Source organism: Rutidosis leptorrhynchoides, chromosome 4 (genome assembly GCF_046630445.1).
Source record: "Rutidosis leptorrhynchoides isolate AG116_Rl617_1_P2 chromosome 4, CSIRO_AGI_Rlap_v1, whole genome shotgun sequence".
In the NCBI taxonomy this organism is placed as follows: domain Eukaryota; kingdom Viridiplantae; phylum Streptophyta; class Magnoliopsida; order Asterales; family Asteraceae; genus Rutidosis; species Rutidosis leptorrhynchoides.
The window spans coordinates 165,124,975-165,148,503 of record NC_092336.1 but is presented as its reverse complement, the minus strand read 5'-3'; positions in this window follow the sequence as shown (position 1 = coordinate 165,148,503).

Sequence of the window (23,529 nt, the reverse complement as noted above, 5' to 3'; positions counted from 1 at the left end):
ATGCCTGGTATTGCCACAAATGGTCCATTTGTACCCACTGAGACTATTGGTAGTGCTCCAGCTACAGCTGACACTCCTACTATTCCTGGCAGAGAGGTTATTCTTACCCCTTCTAGATGGGATGCTGAGGATAAACGTCGTGTTGGAATTGACCCTAAAATCAGAACCTTGTTAGCTATAATTGCCTAACCCACTGTTCAAACTGATTAAGGGAAAAGAAAATGCCAAGCTTATGTTGGACTATCTAGATGTTACCTATGAGGATATGGGAGAAGTAAGGCAGAACAGAATGATTGCTTTAAAAGAGAATATGAAATGTTCTTTTCCTACAAGAATGAAACCCTTAAGCAAACCTTCATTAGGTTTAACTCCTTGATTGCTGACCTGATCACTTTGAATGTCACCTATACCGAGTTTGAACAAGTAAACAAATTCATAGATTCACTGCCTACTAAATGGAAATCTGTTACTGACCCTTTGAGAACCACTCAGACCCTAAAGAACTTTAACATGTCTTCTCTCTACAGTTCACTTTGGAACCATGAGAAGGCAGAGGCTAAATTTGAACTTAACTTGAAAGAAAACTTTAGGTCTGCCCCACCACTTCAAAATGTTCTAAGACAGATGATACTGCTCTTATTGCTACTGCTAAAAAGAAAGCTCAAAAGGCTTTACTAGTTCAAAAGTTGTTGGCAGAAGAAGAGACAGCTGAGAGTGAATTGGATAGTGGTACTGGGTCTGAAGAAAGCAGTGATGGTGAAAGTGATGGAGAAGGGTTTGCTGAGGAATGGCTCTGCTAGCTAGGCAGTTTAAAAGGTTTAATTGTAAGAGAACCAGCAAGTCATACAAAGGGAGTAAGAAACCGAGTGTTAGGTATAGCAGCAAGTCAGTCAAGGGTCCTAAATCTGAGTGTTATAATTGTGGGAAGGTTGGACATTTTGCTGCTGAATGCATGTCCAGGAAACCTTCAACTTCACATGCTAACTCTTTCTCAAAAGCTGACAAGTACAAGAACAAGTACAAAGCTATGAAAGCTCAAATGAAGGAAAGTGCTAAGACTGACAAGAAAGGTAAAAAGCCAGAAAAGGTTCTAGTTGTTTAGCATCATGATTAGGATGAAACCAGCTCATCGTCTTCCTCTGATAGTGATACTGATGATGATGGTGCTGGTTATGCTCCAGAAAATAAGCTGTGTTTAATGGCCAAGGAGGTCAAGGAGTCTGATGAGGATGATAGTGGTAGCAAGTTTTTGGCTGATATGAGGGAAGCTGATCAGAAAAGAGATTCTCCTCAATGGAAAACTGAATTGATGTATAAGGTTGATAATTTTCAAACTTATACTGATGATGAAAAAGCCGAAATGTTTGACTACCTAAGAGTTGACTTATGTAGAGGCAGCAAACGTGAAGAAGTTTTGAAAACTGACAACAAATCTTTAAATGAGAAACTTAAATGAAAAAATGATGAAATTAAAATCTTGAAAGATGATATTTCCAAACTTGAAAAACAAAACTTTGCTTTAAGGTCTCTTCACGCTGAGGCAGCAGAAGTCAAGAACCAGCTGGATAATCTTAAAAAGGTTGTCGCTTCATGGTGTACATCTGCTAAACGCACATCAAAGTGTGTTAATGAGCAGGTGCCTGCCCAAGTTGAAGCTTTTGTTGCTTGTGACTATGATGCTGCTGCTGCTATTGCAGAAGTTACTTTCATGGACCCAATTCTTGAAACTGATCCTGAAGCTGTCTTGCCAAATACTTTTGCCAAGATAGTTAAGAGTAAAAAGGTCTTGACAAATAAGTTTGTTAGACCTACTGTGTCCCCACCACCTGCCATGAAAGAGATTTTGGAGGATGAAGTTAGAGCAAGAGAAGCAAGTACCTCAATTGATGAGACTACTAACCCCTCAAGCATATACTACATGACTCCAAAAGAAAGACGTATTAAAAGGGAAATCACTGAAAATAATCTTAGAAAAATTAAACCAACTGATTCCCCTTCATGTTCGAATTCCAATTATGCTGAGCCAGCTGATGACAAACTTACTGGTCAACCAGTAGCTGTTGACAATCCAGTCAAATGTAATACTGGCAAGTCCAAGGCAGCAGGAAAAACTTCTTCTAGCTCATCAACTTCAGTAGACAAGCCAGTAACTTCCCACGCTGGCTCGTTAAATGATAAAGGCAAAGCAATATGTCATGACTATGGTACTGGTTCCAAGAAGAAAGCTGCCCTTAAGGGAAAAGCAAAAGTGGACTCGAATGATGAGCTGTCTATCACTGAGATTATGACAGTCAAACTTGACCAGCTAATTGAAGCAGTAACCAAAAATCGACCCGATCTTACTGCACCCCTTTACTCAGTGTATGACCAGTCCATGATACCAAATGTGAGAAAATGCTACAAGTGTGGCAGCAAGTTTCACTTAGCCAACCGGTGTCCTTTTACCCCAACCCCATCTGCTGCTGCTTCTTCAAACAAACCAGCAGACAGGAAGAGATCATCAAAGATGACCCTTCCAGAACCCATCCTTGGATGGGGTTCCCAAAAAGAACTAATCTCTTAGCTACTGTGCAGGGCATTCAAAACAAGCAAATCTGGTATCTCGATAGTGGTTGTTCGAGACATATGACCGGATGTAAGTCCCTGCTGATGGACTATCAAGAAAAAGATGGTCCAGTTGTTTCGTATGGAGATAATTCGTTGGGTTACACAAAGGGTTTTGGTACTTTGATTAATGGGAATGTCACGTTCTCAAATGTTGCATATGTCGTTGGGCTCAAACATAATTTACTCAGCATAACCCAACTTACAAGTAAGAATAAGATAGTCCAATTTAGAAGGAAAATTGGCCCTATTTTTGATAAGACATGGAAGCCACTGCTGACTGCAAAACGTCATGAAAACATGTATCAAATTGACATGAACACAGCAGTCACAACAACTGATACTAGTTTCTATTCAAAGGCAGCAGACAACCTGAAGTGGTTATGGCACAAGAGACTCTCACATCTCAACTTCAAAGATATTCACAAATTATCCAGTAGAAGTTTGGTGTCTGGGCTACCCACCATGTCTTATGTAAAGGACAGATTGTGTCCTGGTTGTGAAAAAGGAAAACATCACCATGCCTCATTCAAATCAAAGCAAATCTCATCTGTTGAGAAACCATTTCATTTACTTCATATGAATCTTTTTGGTCCTGTTAATGTGGCCAGCTGTAGTGGGAAGAAGTATACACTGGTTATTGTTGATGAATATTTTAGATACACCTGGGTATTCTTTTTGAAGCAAAAGAGTGAAGCTGCTGATGAAATTATCAATTTTATTAAAAGAATGGAGCTTTTAAATGGGCAACTGATGAAACAGCTAAGAAGTGATAATGGTACAGAATTCAAAAATGCTACATTAGAAGAATTTTGTGCCGATAAAGGTATTTCACAGAACTTTTCTGCTATGAGAACACCTCAACAAAATGGTGTTGCAGAAAGAAGAAATAGAACTCTCATTGAAGCAGCAAGATCTATGTTAGCTGAGTCTGGGCTGAAAAATTCATATTGGGCAGAAGCTGTGAACACTTCATGTTTTACCCAGAATAGATCTTTAATAGTGAAAAGACATCAGAAAACTACTTATGAAGTTCTCAAAGGAAGAAAACCCTCAATCTCATTTCTTCATGTATTTGGCACTCCCTGTTTCATTCTAAACAATAGGGATCAGCTGGGCAAGTTTGATGCTAAGGCTGATGAAGGTATATTCTTGGGATATTCTAACATGTCAAAGGCATATAGGGTTTTCAATAAAAGAAGGGGTTGTTTTGAAGAATCAATTAATGTTACATTTGATGAAACTGCCCCAGCCTCATCTCCCAGTCAAGAAGCTGAAGAGTTATTGTTTGAAGAGCCTACTCAGTAAGCTCTTGATGATGAAGAAGAACCAGCTGCAAATCCCTCACCAATCCATGTTGTTGGGTTCTCTGATGATGAGATGGAACACTCTGTTCCATCTATGTCTAAACCAAGTGGACCTACTGGCTCTACTGAAGTCCTACTACTTGAGCATAGGTCTACTGGTTCTGAAGGATTACAAGCTGGTACTGGTTACATTAATACAAAACATCTATCTCTAACTGTTGCTCATACCTTTGAACTAGCTGATGATCAAGATGCTGTGTGTTCCACGATAAGCTCACCTATTCATAACACTAGATGGACAAAAGAGCATCCAATTAAGCAAGTTATTGGTAATCTGGCTAGTGGTGTTAAAACAAGAAGGCATGCAACCATCAATTTTTGTATGCATGTAAATTTTGTGTCTACCATTGAACCTACATGTCCTGATGAAGCAATCAAAGATCCAAGCTGGGCAGGAGCTATGCAAGAAGAGATCTCCCAGTTTAATAGGAATAAGGTTTGGACATTGGTACCTAAACCTGATGATGAGACTAAGAAAATCATTGGTACCAAGTGGGTTTTCAAGAACAAGATGGATGAAGATGGGATTGTGATCAGAAACAAAGCTAGATTGGTAGCTCAAGGGTTCAAACAGGAAGAAGGATTGGATTATGGAGAGACATATGCTCCAGTGGCTAGGATGGAAGCTATCAGATTGTTCTTGACATATGCTGCTAAGATGAACTTTAGGGTATTCCAGATGGATGTTAAATCTGCACTTCTAAATGGGAAGCTGCAAGAAGAAGTTTATGTTAAACAACCTCCTGGTTTTGTAAGCAGTAAATATCCAGACCATGTCTACAAGCTAGACAAAGCTCTTTATGGCCTCAAACAGGCTCTAAGAGCATGGTATGAGACACTTCACGTGTATCTCGCTGGTATAGGTTTTAGAGTTGGAACAATTGATACCACTCTGTTCTCAAATGAGACAGATGGCGATCTCTTGCTGGTACAGATATATGTGGATGATATTATTTATGGATCTAAAAATGAGAAACATTGTCAAGATTTTTCAAAACTTATGTCAAAGACATATGAAATGAGCTTACAAAGAGATTTGCAATTTTTTTGGGATTGCAAATTAAACAACTTGATGATGGAATTTTTATAAGTCAGGATAAATATATCAAGGATATGTTAAAGAAATTTGGTCTGACCTGTTTAAAAGATATAGGGACCCCAATGGCAGCATATATTAAAATAGATGCTGATCCCAATGGTGAACCAGTCAATATCACTGAATATAGAGGTATGATTGGATCCCTACTTTATCTCACAGCTAGCAGACCAGATATTATGTTTGCCACATGTCTCTGTACTAGATATCAAGCTGATCCTAAAGAGTCACACTTGCTAGCAGTCAAAAGGATATTTAGGTATCTAAAAGCTACTGCTAAATGTGGTCTTTGGTACCCCAAAGACCAGGATTTTGAGCTAATTAGGTATTCAGATGCTGACTTTGCAGGGTGAAAAATAGACAGGAAAAGTACTACTGGTGGTTGCCAGTTACTGGGTGGTAGGCTAGTCAGCTGGACGAGCAAAAAGCAAAATACTGTGTCCACATCTACTGCTGAGGTAGAATACGTTTTAGCTGGTAGTTGTACTGCTCAAGTACTATGGATGCAAGGCCAGCTGAAAGACTATGGTGTTCATGTTACAAGGACTCCAATCTACTGTGACAACACAAGTGCAATCGCTATCACCAACAATCATGTGATGCATTCAAGAACAAAGCACATTGACGTTCGATATTATTTCATAAGGGATCATGTTCAAAAAGGAGATGTGGAGCTAAATTTTATTTCAACAGACCAGCAGTTAGCAGATCTATTCACAAAGCCCTTAGATGAGAAACGTTTTAACTATCTCATGTCTGAGCTGGGTATGCTTGAACTTTAAATAAAAGACAATTTTTGTTGGTGTGCTGGCTCTACAACATGTAGGGCAAACCAGTAAGTCATTTTTGTTAACTTACTGCCTACTTGTAAAACACTCAGTACAACAAGGTCTTTTATACTTTGGTTACTCAAAATGTTTTTAATTGAAATAATAAATAGCTCACAAAATTAAATGATTCCTTAATTTTGAAACTCATTTACTCCCAATGATTTAAATTAAATTCATGACATATTAAATGTAACAAAGTATTTTGTATTTAATACAAAACTTATTTTGTGGTTTTTAAATCATTTTTTGAATTAAAACCTGCTGCATTTAATGCTGAATGGGAGGTATGAGTGTTCAAGCCGTATATACGTCAAATCAACAGTTTGTGTCCCCTCGAAAGTGTGCCAGTCTGTCACATCTGCCCACGCGCCTGCTAATGACAGTTGCCATTTTCTCTCTCCTGTCCTTTTTCATTCAATCACAACGGTTAAAAGAGTGTTTTATCTTTCATAATAACCTTCGGTTATTCAGTATTCAAATTCACATACTCTTTTCTCCCAAAATCTTCAAATCTTCCAACTTTCACAAGTTCATATCTACATCCTTACATTTCATCAATGGCAGACCAACCTCAATCGCCACACGTTGAACACTAGCCAGAGGAACAACAGTAGCAACAACAACCGGCACAACACCCTGATCAACAACCACCACCGGCACCAGAAGAACAAGTTGTTAACGAACCACTGTTCGATCTTCATCCAGCTCTGGTTAGGGCTAATAATGCACTTGATCACACGACTATTCGCCTATCAAGAGGCAATGCTGCTCATTCACTCTCAATCCCCAAATCAAAGGTCAATATAGGGTATGAAACGCTCATTGACTACATCCGTCAATCCCCTCTGGCTAGGACTATCACCGATGTACCTTCACGCCTTTATGGTGCCTGCTTGGTAAGAATCTGGTATACTGCTTCCACTACCACCACTCCCCAGAATGTTCCATGTATTCGTGGCATGGTAACCGAAACCCTAACTTGCTCCATCACCGCTGAAGCCATCCGACGTACCCTTCAATTACCAGATGGACCGTTTGTCGATTCACCAACCAGCGATGTATTCAGAAGGGAGGTGCTAGAAATCATTGGGTTTACTCAGCCAATTGCTCATAGTTTACTCAGCCAATTGCTCATACACCTTTGAGGAAGCATATGCCACCTCTTTGGTACTACTTCTTTGGGCTGTTGACCCAGTGCATCAGCCAGAAATCTGGAAGTTTTGACTAGTGCTCAGACTTTGAGCTTAAAATTGGTCATGGTTTGTTGTTCAACAGGAACATTGATTATGCCGGGGAAATTTATTTGAGGCTAAGGGAGATGGTGCAAGCACCTAAACGAACACATTTAATCCCCTTTCTAAGGTTCTTAAGCATGGTTTTTGAAAGTGAGCTGGGTGAAGCTTACCAGCAGATTGCTGATCAATCATATGACCTGCCTCTAAAACAAGGGGGTATGCCAAAAGATGCACCTGGTGCTCCATATACTGGTTTGACACCAGGCATGCTCGAGTATCTTGCTGCTCGGGGTGGAGCTAACCAATCGACTGCCTCTGGTTCTGCACCAGCTGAGGGGGAGGGTCCTCAGCGTAAGCCAGCTACTCGTAGGAAGCAGCCATCTACCTCAACTAGAACATCCACCATCTCACATACTGGTAAAGCAGTAGTTGTATTAGAATCTAGTGCTCTCTGATAATAAAGAACAGCCCTAGTCTTATATACTGACTACCCAATTCTAGTATTGGAATCCGTTGCTTATCTATTTCTTGGTAACAGGCAAATCCAAACGTGCAAAAGCTGGCTCCAAGCATACCACAGAGGAGATTGCACTAGTCTCAACTGCTGCTCCTGCAACGGATGTGGCTATGGAACCTGGTGCGTTTCTAGACCAAACAGCAGAAAATTCTAACATAATGAAAAATCTTTTAACTGCTGAATTGAAAAATGAAAGTGGAGTTAAAGGTATAACCTTGGCCCCCAAGCTGACTGGTTTTAAAACTAGTGTTAAGAAGAGCAGCAACCCATACTCTTCTAGCCAGACACTTCCACATTTTTCTAAATTGAACTTAATGCTATATCCTCTATTGACAGTACAACCAGCAGAGCACATACCTGACCCCCAAAGAAAACTTGAGCTGGGTCCTCATCGTGTTAAACCAGCTCAGGATACTGCACAACCATTATGTTATTCAAATCATGATAAGAGTCTCACTCCTACATCATTACCAGCCAGAACTCTTACACTATCTGGGTCAACATGTGTCACCAATGCGTCAGCAGAGTCACAGCTGTACTTACAGACACCTTATTCTGTCTTATTCGAAGGGCTGACCAAATCACCAGTCTGTCCTCAGAGACCAACAACAGATGCAATTGTTAAGTCAAATTTATTTGGTTCTACAGTTGTTAACATAAAATGTTCTATTGTTTCAGTTCTTAGCAGGGTAGATGAATAGGAAGAGGGGGAGCAAGTTAAAGATGTTATTATTCCTACTGATGAGATTGCTGCCTCTGCTACTGGTGTTGGTGCTACTGTTTCTCCTACTGGTGGTGCTGATGCTGGTACTGTTGCTTCTACAGCTACTGGTGATACTGCTCCCAGTATTGCTGCTTCCACTACTGAACCTGAAGTGGAAGATGAAATCATTGTGGATCCTCCTGTTCTTAAAAAGGTAATTGATAATATTGTCAAGGATGTTCTACTTGATGAACCTGTCACTGAATCGAAGGGTGACATTGCGCTTGGTGCTGATAAAGCTGCTAATTCTACTGCTGCACAGAATGTTATTGTGGATGCTAGTACTTGTGCTACTTTTCCATCTGATTCTAATGTACAGGATGTTATCATGGATGCTAGTATAAGTGCTACTTTTCCATCTGACTCTGGTGCACAGGGTAATATTGTTCAGGAGGTTCTTGTTTTTGATGATGCTGCCACTACCACTGTTACTTCAACTGCTGTTACTACTGAAGTGGTTACTAGTGGTGGCTTGCATGCTGATGATGATTCCTGGCCTTCGTTTCTTCAGGATGTTGGCTATGTTTCTAAAGATCCAAAGGTGGATACTGCTGCTACTAGTGTTATTCTGGACATTTCTGATCTTCAATCGAGACAATTTATTACCGTGGATTCCACTGGTAATCTACAGGTGTCTGATTCCACACCGGATATTTTCTTTAAAGGTGCTGCAGATGTTGCTTCTTCACCTACTGTACAGTCACCTACTACTACTACTGGTTCTACGAAACCCATTATGGATGCTGGTACCTCTGCTACTACCACTACTGACTCTTCTCAGGCTACTGTTTCTGCTGAGAAGAAACCATATGTGTGCCAGGTGCCAGATCCTGATGAAGTTGTACCTAACTTCATCTATCGGGATCGGGGAGCGTCTATCACTCCCAGAGTTGCTATGATGGTGGATCAGCTAACTATTGATCCTCAAACTGCCATAGTCTCAGCCAGCAAATTACCTCACGAAGAGCTGACTGAACTGTTGTCTCAGCTTGATCGACCAGTAAGAGAAGAGGTATAAGAGAGGCTGGCTACTTTAGAATAGATCAACGAGTACCCATATTATCACTATTTTGGTATGGCTCCAGCTGCTTCTCCATGGCCTGGTACATGAAGGCCTCTCAAGTTTATCAGAGATCCTACTACTGGTAAGTTTATCATGCAACAACTTCCTGATTCGCCAGTACCTTCTAATTCTTCAGCTTCTTCCTCATTATCTTCTTCATCTGATGGTGATGCTGATCAAGGTACTGGTAAAAAAGAGCCAGTCATTCATGATAATGTGACTGGCTCCAAAGATAAACCAGTGGATCTCACTGATGATGCTGATAATGATGCTGACAAGGATACCAGTGGTTCTAAACCTTCGAGATGGTGACAATTCAGATTCTGACCTTCCACCTCCACTGAAATGTCCCGTTCTTATTGATTAAAAACGTTCCATATTAATTGATTTCGTTGCGAGGTTTTGACCTCTATATGAGACGTTTTTCAAAGACTGCATTCATTTTAAAACAAACCATAACCTTTATTTCATCAATAAAGGTTTAAAAAGCTTTACGTAGATTATCAAGTAATGATAATCTAAAATATCCTGTTTACACACGACCATTACATAATGGTTTACAATACAAATATGTTACAACAAAATAAGTTTCTTGAATGCAGTTTTTACACAATATCATACAAGCATGGACTCCAAATCTCGTCCTTATTTAAGTATGCGATAGCGGAAGATCTTAATAATCACCTGAGAATAAACATGCTTAAAACGTCAACAAAAATGTTGGTGAGTTATAGGTTTAACCTATATATATCAAATCATAATAATAGACCACAAGATTTCATATTTCAATACACATCCCATACATAGAGATAAAAATCATTCATATGGTGAACACCTGGTAACCGACATTAACAAGATGCATATATAAGAATATCCCCATCATTCCTGGACACCCTTCGGATATGATATAAATTTTGAAGTACTAAAGCATCCGGTACTTTGGATGGGGTTTGTTAGGCCCAATAGATCTATCTTTAGGATTCGCGTCAATTAGGGTGTCTGTTCCCTAATTCTTAGATTACCAGACTTAATAAAAAGGGGCATATTCGATTTCGATAATTTAACTGAAACAACCCAACCCGTACTCCGTACGCTATAAATTTTTTTTTTTTATAATATACACATTTATGCGCCAATTAAATATGTAGACCAACTCACAAGTTTCATTAAACCGTATAACCATTACCAATGTTTACAAAAGGCACAATGGCCGTTAATTAAGTTAATACAAGTTTGACCGAATACAATGGTAGTTTATTAACCAAACGACCCGACGAGCATGGTTTGGGACTAAACTACCCAAAAGGTGGCCAACTTCCAAAAGCTCCTACAAGCACATCATCAAGGGCATCTAGTGCCCGACAATCCCCTTCCCTTTATCCTCACCTGCAACTAAAAGATAAACAACGAGAGGGGTAAGCTAACGCTTAGTGAATGCAATAATTATACATGATCATATATAACCTACTTACTTGCATACACTTACACAATACCACATACGAGCTAGCAATTCAACAAACATGCAATCCATCATGCATAAACTACTATCCACGTTCCACATTACGCTAGCAACAATAATAGCATATAGTTCACAATATAATATGCTAAGTACAATTCGCACAACCATGGTTAACCAAGTATACAAGAGAACGGTACATGTAAGTCCGTTGGAGTTCATAACATCCACTAGTGTTACTTATACACCGCGTAATCACTAGTCCCCCGGGTGATGTCTTAAACACCGCGACTAACTCACCCTTACAACAATGTGGCGTCTTAAACACTGCGACGAATCCACACTTCATTCAATACAATGAGTGGTGTCTTGAACACCGCGACACTTCCACTCTCACGACATTGTGGTGTCTTAAACACCGCGACAATCCCACAAGTCAATTACACAAGGAGTAGTGTCTTAAGCACCGCGACAATACTACTCGTTACCTAGAATGTGGTATCTTGAACACCGCGACACTTCCACATTCATACCACACAAATAAATACATTATATACGTTCACGCATAATTATTCCACTCACCTTGACGCAAGGATGATGAATAATAGCTTCCAAACTTCAAAGCCAAGTACCTAATACATTAAGTACCAATTCAATACATAAACTAGTGGAATTAACCACATTACATTTACTTGGGCATTTAATGACTCAATTTCGCATTAAATGACCCAACCACACCACAACCGCCCTCTTAATGGCCAAGACTCGACTTTAATTACCAACATTAGTGCATTAAAGTCTACTAGCCTCAATTGACATCCACCTAGGGTAATTTACACCCATTTTACCCAAACTAGGTCAACTAGTACATTCTTGACCCAAATGACATCTCTTTCAATTCTAACAAGTGTTTAATGCTTACAATACCATTAACACTTTCAAACTCACAATTACAAGACCAAAATCCTAGATTATGGCCATTAGGGTTTCATTACAACAACCTAACCCAAATTCACCCATTTTACTCCCAAATGGGTCATACAAGCTTCTATTAACCAAAACCCTAGCCATAATCAATTAAAACTCGAAACTTAGAGTTAGAACTTACCGAGACTATCACCACGTAGCTAGAGTCACAAGGAACAACTTTAATACTTGCTCCAAAGATCAACCCTAAATCCTTCCTCTCTCAATCTCACTTTGAATCCAAATGGGTGTTAGAGTTTTGGGAGAGAAATTGAAAGAAAATGAAAAAGGAAAATGAAATAAATGAACTAGTGGACCAGATTTAATGCACCCATCTGATCTATACGTCCATTTACCATTTTGCCCCTCAAAATCTCTTAATTTAACCTAAAACCGGAACCTGGCCAGCAGGCCTGCCGCGGCGCGGCACTAAACGTCACGGCGCGACGAAACACATGAAAAACAGCACCCTTTAATCCAAGTTCTGATCAAATCTTTGCTTGATGTGTCGCGTCGCGGAGCCCTGTATCGCGGCGCGACAATTGCCTGGAACTGGTGCCCTCGACTAGCTAATCAATTTTCCAAGGTTTCCATAACTAATAACCCAAACGCTCACTTTAATACACATACTAACCCCAACCTTGAGTCTCACACGACTCAATGCCATCGTGACACGTAGGTAAACACGTTCGCGCATGCATTCAACATTTATAATATACACATTCTCAAGTAACTAACATGTTAGCTAACTTAGCCACATAACGAGCAAGTTATAGACGTATAATTGATTAGGTGTGTACCTTTAAGCGTGTACGGAAAAGCGGGGTGTTACAACTCTCCCCCACTTAGATCGGAGCGCGTCCTCGCGATCCAAGCCGCATGACAAGCTGGAAGATAAGCCAAAACAAACTCTTCGGATTCCCATGTAAACTCGGAACCCCTTCGATGTCGCCATTGCACTTTGAAGGTTCTAACTTCCTTGTTCCGCAACATCTTAACCTTTTCATCAAGGATTGCAACCGGTTCTTCCGCATACTCTAACTTGTTATTCAAAGTAATCTCATCCAATGGCACCCAAGTCGAGTCATCCACAAGACACTTGCGAAGATGGGAAACATGGAACGTATTATGAATTCCCGCAAGTTCTTCGGGTAACTCTAATCGATAAGCAACCTCACCAACACGTGCCAATACCTTGAAAGGACCAATAAACCGAGGAGCTAACTTTCCTCGCTTCCTAAACCGAATCACACCCTTCCATGGAGAAACCTTAAGCATCACCATATCACCTTCTTGAAACTCAATCGTTCTTCTACCTTTATCGGCATAAGACTTTTGTCTATCTTGCGCCGCTTTAAGTCGAGCCCGAATCATTTCAATTTTACTATTCGTCTCCAAAAACCAAATCGGAACTTCCGATTTCTCGTTGACCCACTTCTCCCCAACAAATGGGAGTTCGACATCTACGCCCATAGAGCATCTCGTATGGTGGCATCCCAATACTAGTGTGGTAACTATTATTGTATGAGAATTCCACCAAAATCAATAATACACGCCCTTAACATATCCTCTAGCTTTTGGTTAGTACGCTCGGTTTGACCGTCCGTTTGAGGATGATACGCCGTGCTCATTTTCAATTGAGTACCCATATCTTCATGAAACTTGTTCCAAAACCGAGATGTAAAGCGAGTATCTCGATCCGAAACAATAGATACCGGAACCCCATGTCTTGATATCACCTCCTTTATAAACAACTTAGCTAAAGTCTCCGATGATATCGTTTCCCGAATGGGAAGAAACAAGGCACTCTTCGTCAATCTATCAACAATCACCCAAATCGTATCGTATTGGGTTCGCGCCATCTTCGGTAACTTGGTAATAAAGTCCATGGTAATGTGCTCCCATTTCCATTTCGGGACTTCCAATGGTTGTAACTTACCGTAAGGCTTTTGGTGTTCGGCTTTGACTTGCAAGCACGTGACGCATTGTTCAACATACTTAACCACATCACGTTTCATGCCGGGCCACCAATAATCTTTCTTCAAATCATAGTACATTTTCGTTGCACCCGGATGAATGGAATACTTGGACTTATGTGCTTCATCAAGTAGCATTCGCCGGTAATCCCCCATCTTGGGTACCCACACCCTTCCTTGAAAGGACAACAAGCCACGCGAGCCCATTGTAATGAACTCCGATTGGCCAACGATTCGTTCCGTGTGCTTATTGTGAACATAAGCCTCTATTTGATCTTCACCCATCTTTTCAAGAAAGTCATTAGTGATAATCAAACGTAACGATCCCACCTTTATCGCCGGATGTGTACTCTTTCGACTCAAGGCGTCCGCAACAACGTTCGCCTTACCCGGATGATAAAGTATCACGCAATCATAATCTTTCACTACATCCATCCACCTACGTTGACGATAATTCAAATCTCGTTGAGTAAAGAGATGTTTCAAATTCTTGTGATCCGAATATATCGTACACTTGACACCATACAAGTAATGGCGCCAAATTTTCAACGCATGCACAACCGCCGCCATCTCTAAATCATGAGTCGGGTACCTCGTCTCGTGTTCTTTTAATTGTCGAGAGGCATAAGCGATGACTTTACCTCTTTGCATCAGAACACACCCGAGTCCATTCAACGAAGCATCACAATAAACCACCATGTCTTCAATCCCTTCCGGTAACACCAACACCGGAGCTTGACATAACTTCTCTTTCAACAATTGAAAGGAGACTTCTTGTTCATTTTCCCAATTAAATTTAACATTCTTCCTCGTCAACTTCGTCAAAGGAGAAGCAATCTTAGAAAAGTCTTGAATAAACCGACGATAATAACCGGCCAATCCGAGAAAACTTCGGATTTCCGTAGGCGTAGTCGGTCGACTCCAACTTTTCACCGTTTCGATCTTCCCCGGGTCTACCATAATACCTTCTTGATTCACAATATGACCAAGGAATTGAACTTCCCTTAGCCAAAATTCACATTTGGAGAACTTAGCATACAATTTCTCCCTTCGCAACGTCTTCAACACTTCACGTAAATGGTGTTCATGTTCCTTCATACTCTTGGAATAAACGAGTATGTCATCAATGAACACGATTACCGACTTGTCCAACATAGGTTGGCACACTCGGTTCATTAAATCCATGAATGCTGTGCATTCGTGAGACCAAAAGGCATAACCACAAACTCATAATGCCCGTAACGCGTCCGAAAGGCCGTTTTCTCGATGTCTTCCTCACGGACCCGCACTTGATGATAGCCGGACCGTAAATCGATCTTAGAAAAATACGTAGCACCTTGGAGTTGATCAAATAAATCGTCGATCCGAGGTAATGGATAACGATTCTTGATCGTCACTTTATTCAACTCCCTATAGTCGATGCACATTCGCATGCTTCCATCTTTCTTTTTCACAAACAAAACCGGAGCACCCCATGGCGAGGAGCTCGGTCAAATGAAACCCTTCTCAAGCAACTCTTGGGTTTGATTAAGCAATTCTTGCATCTCCGTCGGCGCTAAACGATAAGGGGTTTTAGCAATGGGAGTAGCTCCCGGAACCAACTCGATGCGAAATTCGACTTGTCTTTCCTCCGGAACACCCGGTAATTCATCCGGAAAGACATCTTCAAATTCATTAACCACCGGAATCTTACGAATAGGTGGTGGCTCATCACGAGTATCAACTACGTGAGCAAGATAAAATAAGGCACCGCTCTTGAGAAAACGTCGTGCCCTTGCATACGTGCACAATGGTACGAGTCTCCTCCGTCTATCGCCATGAATAATCAACTCTCCCCCACTTGGGGTCCTAACACGAATGAACTTATCATGGCATGCTATATCGGCTCTATAACGATCGAGCCAATCCATACCAACAACAATATCGAACTCACCCAAGGTCATCGGAATGAGGTCAATTTTAAAGGTTTCGGTACCAAACACAACATCACAATTCTTACAAACATCAACCACTAGCGCCGTCTTGCCATCCGCTATTTCGACTTCAACCGGACGACTCAACTTAACTAGCGGTTTATTTAACTTAGATACAAATCGAGGCGACACAAAAGACAAATTAGCACCGCTATCAAATAATATCGTGGTCGGTTTAGAGTTAACCAAGAAAGTACCTGAGACAACCTCGTTCGATTGCTTAGCTTCATCATTAGTCATCAAATAATTTCGACCCCGGCCCGTACCCGCTGCCTTCTCTAACCGCTTGACATGATCATTAACCAACTCGGGACACTCGGTCTTCTTGTGTCCTTCTTTCCCACAATTGTAACAAGTGAATTTTGTAGTAGAGGATGGTTTGGTGCAATCACGGGCCATATGTCCCCTTCGCCCACAATTATGACAAGAATAGGGGAAATCCCCCGAAGCACCTTTCTTCACACTCCCCACACTCTTGGAGCCTTTCTTAAACTTCTTGCTAGAAAAATTAGATTGACTAGTAGCTTCAAACTTTTTCTTGCCCAAGGTAAGGCTATTCTTCCTCATCACAAGCGCCTCGAAGCCCTTGGCCATGTTAAACAATTCATCAAAGCTTTTCACCACATTCACACTTATCTTCTCTTGATAACTATCATTCAAGATCCGATAAAAATCTTCCTTTAACATCTTATCATTCCTGACATACTCTGGGCAAAATTGAGTCTTAGACAAAAACACGGATTTGAGAGTGTTCAAATCCATTGACCCTTGCCTCAAAGAACGTAGCTCGTCCTTAAGTCTAGTGAGATCGGCCGAAGTTCGGTATTCTTCGAAAAATTCTCCCTTAAACTCATCCCAAGAAAAGTCCATGCATTGTTCTTCGCCATAGACTTGAATCTTTGCATCCCACCATAGCTTGGCATCACCTCTTAGCATGCTACAACCATACCTTGTCTTTTTATCGTTAGGGCACTCACATGTACGAAAAGCCCCCTCCATATCGGAGATAAACCGGGCACTCTTAAGTGGGTCCCTATCGCCTTCAAAAGTAGGAGGTTGAGCATCCTTAAAGTTCTTGAAGAAAAAGTCTCGTCTCCCCACATTTTCTTCTTGGAGAGCAATCTTAATTTGTTCCTTAACCATAGTGACGACGTGCTCGTCAATCGTGTCTAGAAACATCTTCTTAACATCTTCGCGAAACTCCGCCTTTTGGCGTCGAAAGATGGCCTCAACCTTGGCCGTGAACTCGGGGTCCTCGCTCGTGCCCCCATTATCGGTGTCGTGTCCGTTTCTCATCTTCATTCTATAAAACGGAAAAGATTAAACGACGAACCCAGAGACATGACACATATATATATATATACACCATACCACCCCATCTCGCTCGACAATCGTCGTACATCGCTTGTTTGACACGATTTGCACCCGTAGTAAGGGTAGCTAGTCATTACTACGCGAGCACGTCGCATTAACTTGCTAGTACAACGTCTGTCTCGCTCGATGATTCCATCTACAACACAAATCAATTAGTGCATGGTTAGTTCATATAAACCTACGCACTACAATTCCCGATTTGACCCGAAGTCGTACAAGTCCCACCTAAAAGCGCATACACATAAAAGTCTAAGTCTAGGCACCTATCTCAAGTCACCTAAATCCCTTAGACCATGCTCTGATACCACTTGAAACAACCCAACCCGTACTCCGTACGCTATAAATTTTTTTTTTTATAATATACACATTTATGCGCCAATTAAATATGTAGACCAACTCACAAGTTTCATTAAACCGTACAACCATTACCAATGTTTACAAAAGGCACAATGGCCGTTAATTAAGTTAATACAAGTTTGACCGAATACAATGGTAGTTTATTAACCAAACGACCCGACGAGCATGGTTTGGGACTAAACTACCCAAAAGGTGGCCAACTTCCAAAAGCTCCTACAAGCACATCATCAAGGGCATCTAGTGCCCGACAATCCCCTTCCCTTTATCCTCACCTGCAACTAAAAGATAAACAACGAGAGGGGTAAGCTAACACTTAGTGAATGCAATAATTATACATGATCATATATAACCTACTTACTTGCATACACTTACACAATACCACATACGAGCTAGCAATTCAACAAACATGCAATCCATCATGCATAAACTACTATCCACGTTCCACATTACGCTAGCAACAATAATAGCATATAGTTCACAATATAATATGCTAAGTACAATTCGCACAACCATGGTTAACCAAGTATACAAGAGAACGGTACATGTAAGTCCGTTGGAGTTCATAACATCCACTAGTGTTACTTATACACCGCGTAATCACTAGTCCCCCGGGTGATGTCTTAAACACCGCGACTAACTCACCCTTACAACAATGTGGCGTCTTAAACACCGCGACGAATCCACACTTCATTCAATACAATGAGTGGTGTCTTGAACACCGCGACACTTCCACTCTCACGACATTGTGGTGTCTTAAACACCGCGACAATCCCACAAGTCAATTACACAAGGAGTAGTGTCTTAAGCACCGCGACAATACTACTCGTTACCTAGAATGTGGTGTCTTGAACACCGCGACACTTCCACATTCATACCACACAAATAAATACATTATATACGTTCACGCATAATTATTCCACTCACCTTGACGCAAGGATGATGAATAATCGCTTCCAAACTTCAAAGCCAAGTACCTAATACATTAAGTACCAATTCAATACATAAACTAGTGGAATTAATCACATTACATTTACTTGGGCATTTAATGACTCAATTTCGCATTAAATGACCCAACCACACCACAACCGCCCTCTTAATGGCCAAGACTCGACTTTAATTACCAACATTAGTGCATTAAAGTCTACTAGCCTCAATTGACATCCACCTAGGGTAATTTACACCCATTTTACCCAAACTAGGTCAACTAGTACATTCTTGACCCAAATGACATCTCTTTCAATTCTAACAAGTGTTTAATGCTTACAATACCATTAACACTTTCAAACTCACAATTACAAGACCAAAATCCTAGATTATGGCCATTAGGGTTTCATTACAACAACCTAACCCAAATTCACCCATTTTACTCCCAAATGGGTCATACAAGCTTCTATTAACCAAAACCCTAGCCATAATCAATTAAAACTCGAAACTTAGAGTTAGAACTTACCGAGACTATCACCACGTAGCTAGAGTCACAAGGAACAACTTTAATACTTGCTCCAAAGATCAACCCTAAATCCTTCCTCTCTCAATCTCACTTTGAATCCAAATGGGTGTTAGAGTTTTGGGAGAGAAATTGAAAGAAAATGAAAAAGGAAAATGAAATAAATGAACTAGTGGACCAGATTTAATGCACCCATCTGATCTATACGTCCATTTACCATTTTGCCCCTCAAAATCTCTTAATTTAACCTAAAACTGGAACCTGGCCAGCAGGCCTGCCGCGGCGCGGCACTAAACGTCGCGGCGCGACGAAACACATGAAAAACAGCACCCTTTAATCCAAGTTCTGATCAAATCTTTGCTTGATGTGTCGCGTCGCGGAGCCCAGTATCGCGGCGCGACAATTGCCTGGAACTGGTGCCCTCGACTAGCTAATCAATTTTCCAAGGTTTCCATAACTAATAACCCAAACGCTCACTTTAATACACATACTAACCCCAACCTTGAGTCTCACACGACTCAATGCCATCGTGACACATAGGTAAACACGTTCGCGCATGCATTCAACATTTATAATATACACATTCTCAAGTAACTAACATGTTAGCTAACTTAGCCACATAACGAGCAAGTTATAGACGTATAATTGATTAGGTGTGTACCTTTAAGCGTGTACGGAAAAGCGGGGTGTTACATCAACCATAGAATGTAGTTTCACGTACTTGTGTCTATTTTGTAAATCATTTATAAAACCTGCATGTATTCTCATCCCAAAAATATTAGATTTTAAAAGTGGTACTATAACTCACTTTCACAGATTTTTACTTCGTCGGGAAGTAAGACTTGGCCACTGGTTGATTCACGAACCTATAACAATATATACATATATATCAAAGTATGTTCAAAATATATTTACAACACTTTTAATATATTTTGATGTTTTAAGTTTATTAAGTCAGCTGTCCTCGTTAGTAACCTACAACTAGTTGTCCACAGTTAGATGTACAGAAATAAATCGATATATATTATCTTGAATCAATCCACGACCCAGTGTATACGTATCTCAGTATTGATCACAACTCAAACTATATATATTTTGGAATCAACCTCAACCCTGTATAGCTAACTCCAACATTCACATATAGAGTGTCTATGGTTGTTCCGAAATATATATAGATGTGTCGACATGATAGGTCGAAACATTGTATACGTGTCTATGGTATCTCAAGATTACATAATATACAATACAAGTTGATTAAGTTATGGTTGGAATAGATTTGTTACCAATTTTCACGTAGCTAAAATGAGAAAAATTATCCAATCTTGTTTTACCCATAACTTCTTCATTTTAAATTCGTTTTGAGTGAATCAAATTGCTATGGTTTCATATTGAACTCTATTTTATGAATATAAACAGAAAAAGTATAGGTTTATAGTCGGAAAAATAAGTTACAAGTCATTTTTATAAAGGTAGTCATTTCAGTCGAAAGAACGACGTCTAGATGACCATTTTAGAAAACATACTTCCACTTTGAGTTTAACCATAATTTTTGGATATAGTTTCATGTTCATAATAAAAATCATTTTCTCAGAATAACAACTTTTAAATCAAAGTTTATCATAGTTTTTAATTAACTAACCCAAAACAGCCCGCAGTGTTACTACGACGGCGTAAATCCGGTTTTACGGTGTTTTTCGTGTTTCCAGGTTTTAAATCATTAAGTTAGCATATCATATAGATATATAACATGTGTTTAGTTAATTTTAAAAGTCAAGTTAGAAGGATTAACTTTTATTTGCGAACAAGTTTAGAATTAACTAAACTATGTTCTAGTGATTACAAGTTTAAACCTTCGAATAAGATAGCTTTATATGTATGAATCGAATGATGTTATGAACATCATTACTACCTCAAGTTCCTTGGATAAACCTACTGGAAATGAGAAAAATAGATCTAGCTTCAAAGGATCCTTGGATGGCTTGAAAGTTCTTGAAGCAGAATCATGACACGAAAACAATTTCAAGTAAGATTTCCACTCGAAATAAGATTGTTATAGTTATAGAAATTGAATTAAAGTTTGAATATGATTATTAACTTGTATTAGAAAGATAACATACTGTAAGTAACAAAGGTTTCTTGATCTTGGATGATTACTTGGAATGGATTTAGAAAACTTGGAAGTAAACTTGCAATCTTGGAAGTATTCTTGATTTTATGAAACTAGAACTTTTAGAATTTATGAAGAACACTTAGAACTTGAAGATAGAACTTGAGAGAGATCAATTAGATGAAGAAAATTGAAGAATGAAAGTGTTTGTAGGTGTTTTTGGTCGTTGGTGTATGGATTAGATATAAAGGATATATAATTTTGTTTTCATGTAAATAAGTCATGAATGATTACTCATATTTTTGTAATTTTATGAGATATTTCATGCTAGTTGCCAAATGATGGTTCCCACATGTGTTAGGTGACTCACATGGGCTGCTAAGAGCTGATCATTGGATTGTATATACCAATAGTACATACATCTAAAAGCTGTGTATTGTACGAGTACGAATACGGGTGCATACGAGTAGAATTGTTGATGAAATTGAACGAGGATGTAATTGTAAGCATTTTTGTTAAGTAGAAGTATTTTGATAAGTGTATTGAAGTCTTTCAAAAGTGTATAAATACATATTAAAACACTACATGTATATACATTTTAACTGAGTCGTTAAGTCATCGTTAGTCGTTACATGTAAGTGTTGTTTTGAAACCTTTAGGTTAACGATCTTGTTAAATGTTGTTAACCCAATGTTTATAATATCAAATGAGATTTTAAATTATTATATTATCATGATATTATCATGTATGAATATCTCTTAATATGATATATATACATTAAATGTCTTTACAACGATAATCGTTACATATATGTCTCGTTTAAAAATCATTAAGTTAGTAGTCTTGTTTTTACATATGTAGTTCATTGTTAATATACTTAATGATATGTTTACTTATCATAGTATCATGTTAACTATATATATATATCCATATATATGTCATCATATAGTTTTTACAAGTTTTAACGTTCGTGAATCACCGGTCAACTTGGGTGGTCAATTGTCTATATGAAACATATTTCAATTAATCAAGTCTTAACAACTTTGATTGCTTAACATGTTGGAAACATTTAATCATGTAAATATAAATCTCAATTAATGTATATAAACATGGAAAAGTTCGGGTCACTACAGTACCTACCCGTTAAATAAATTTCGTCCCGAAATTTTAAGCTGTTGAAGGTGTTGACGAATCTTCTGGAAATAGATGCGGGTATTTCTTCTTCATCTGATCTTCACGCTCCCAGGTGAACTCGGGTCCTCTACAAGCATTCCATTGAACCTTAACAATTGGTATCGTATTTTGCTAAAGTCTTTTAACCTCACGATCCATTATTTCGACGGGTTCTTCGATGAATTAAAGTTTTTCGTTGATTTGGATTTCATCTAACGGAATAGTGAGATCTTCTTTAGCAAAACATTTCTTCAAATTCGAGACGTGGAAAGTGTTATGTACAGCCGCGAGTTGTTGAGGTACCTCAAGTCGGTAAGCTACTGGTCCGACACGATCAATAATCTTGAATGGTCCAATATACCTTGGATTTGATTTCCCTCGTTTACCAAATCGAACAACGTCTTTCCAAGGTGCAACTTTAAGCATGACCATCTCTCCAATTTCAAATTCTATATCTTTTCTTTTAATGTCAGCATAGCTCTTTTGTCGACTTTGGGCGGTTTTCAACCGTTGTTGAATTTGGATGATCTTCTCGGTAGTTTCTTGTATAATCTCCGGACCCATAATCTGTCTATCCCCCACTTCACTCCAACAAATCGGAGACCTGCACTTTCTACCATAAAGTGCTTCAAACGGCGCCATCTCAATGCTTGAATGGTAGCTGTTGTTGTAGAAAAATTCTGCTAACGGTAGATGTCGATCCCAACTGTTTCCGAAATCAATAACACATGCTCGTAGCATGTCTTCAAGCGTTTGTATCGTCCTTTCGCTCTGCCCATCAGTTTGTGGATGATAGGCAGTACTCATGTCTAGACGAGTTCCTAATGCTTGCTGTAATGTCTGCCAGAATCTTGAAATAAATCTGCCATCCCTATCAGAGATAATAGAGATTGGTATTCCTTGTCTGGAGATAACTTCCTTCAAATACAGTCGTGCTAACTTCTCCATCTTGTCATCTTCTCTTATTGGTAGGAAGTGTGCTGATTTGGTGAGACGATCAACTATTACCCAAATAGTATCAAAACCACTTGCAGTCCTTGGCAATTTAGTGATGAAATCCATGGTAATGTTTTCCCATTTCCATTCCGGGATTTCGGGTTGTTGAAGTAGACCTAATGGTTTCTGATGCTCAGCTTTGACCTTAGAACACGTCAAACATTCTCCTACGTATTTAGCAACATCGGCTTTCATACCCGGCCACCAAAAATGTTTCTTGAGATCCTTG